The sequence below is a fragment of the Rhinopithecus bieti genome, unplaced genomic scaffold (genome assembly GCF_001698545.2).
Source record: "Rhinopithecus bieti isolate Rb0 unplaced genomic scaffold, ASM169854v2 scaffold_20072, whole genome shotgun sequence".
Taxonomy (NCBI): domain Eukaryota; kingdom Metazoa; phylum Chordata; class Mammalia; order Primates; family Cercopithecidae; genus Rhinopithecus; species Rhinopithecus bieti.
The window spans coordinates 188,587-189,807 of NW_016809675.1; the positions used below are offsets into that span (position 1 = coordinate 188,587).

Below are 1,221 nucleotides of genomic sequence, written 5' to 3' on the forward strand. Positions count from 1 at the left end.
TGCCCTGAGGAAACTGGCAATCCAACCAGATAGAGAGACCTGAAACTTCAATAGACCCAAGACACCTGAAAATTATGAAGCATAGCTATTTATTTCAAGGAAATTCGTTCAATTCCCATTTCATAGTTGTCAAGTAATATAAACTGTGTGTTTTAGAACCCTCTTTAACAATAGTAAGTTGACATCCTCTCAAGCTTGGGTGTTTGGTCGGTGTGGACCCACGTGGGTTCAACATGCTTATCAAGAAGTATTTCTGTTCGAGGCCCATCTACCCTGGCCACGACATGATGTTCGTCCACAACGATTGCAAGCTGTTCAGATTTTGTAAATCTAAATGTCATAAAAACTTTAAAAAGAAGCACAATCCTCCCGAAGTTGGAGGACCAAAGCATTCCGGAGAGCAGCTGATAAAGATCTTACAGTGGATAATTCATTTGAATTTGAAAAACGTAGAATTTGAAAAACCTATCAAATACCAGCGAGAGCTATGGAATAAATCTACGGATGCAATGAAGAGAGTTGAGATCAAACAGAAAAGCCAGGTAAATTTATAATGAACAGATGGAAGAAAAATAAAGAGCTACAAAAAGTTTAGGATATCAAAGAAGTCAAGCAAAACATCCATCTTCTCCAAGCCCGTCTTACAGGCAAAGGGTAGCAGGTGGAAGAGAAAATGATAGAAAATGGATACAAAAGTTAAAGAGGATGTGAGATGGAGGAATGCTTCTTAAACATCTCTGTAACCATTTCCTTTTATGTACATTTGAAAATGCCCTTTGGAGACTCGGAACTGCTGATTTTTAGTTTATTTTTTATGGGTAGTTCAACTTAAATGAAAATGTAATATATCTCTCCTACATTGCCATCTACAAACATCCAGATATTACGGATGTTAGATTGCCTTCAGTGTTAAATTTCACTGACGATGTACTTATGTAAATCATAAAAAATCTGCTTGTAGCTATGGAGTGAATTGTGACGTAAAAATGCTTACGTCATTTGGATGATGACGTTAGGGCAGTGTTTGGTATAAAAACTAATGGCAAAAATTAGTGGCTGGATGTATAAAGTAAAATCTTCTTTGCAGTAAAATATCCTTTGTTAATGTTATGGGAAGGGGAGGGGATACAACAAGGAAATTACAATTTGTATGACAGCGTCAATATTATTTTGATTTTAGTATTCCTGTTTTGGTTTAATTTGCAAGCTCAGGATAGCTAA

General features: G+C 36.3%; 1 pseudogene; it reads left to right on the plus strand.

Annotated features, from left to right (window-relative positions):
- The first annotated feature begins 233 nt into the window (after positions 1-233).
- LOC108540855 (probable ribosome biogenesis protein RLP24 pseudogene) lies at positions 234-700 on the plus strand (annotated as a pseudogene).
- Positions 701-1,221: the final 521 nt, after the last annotated feature.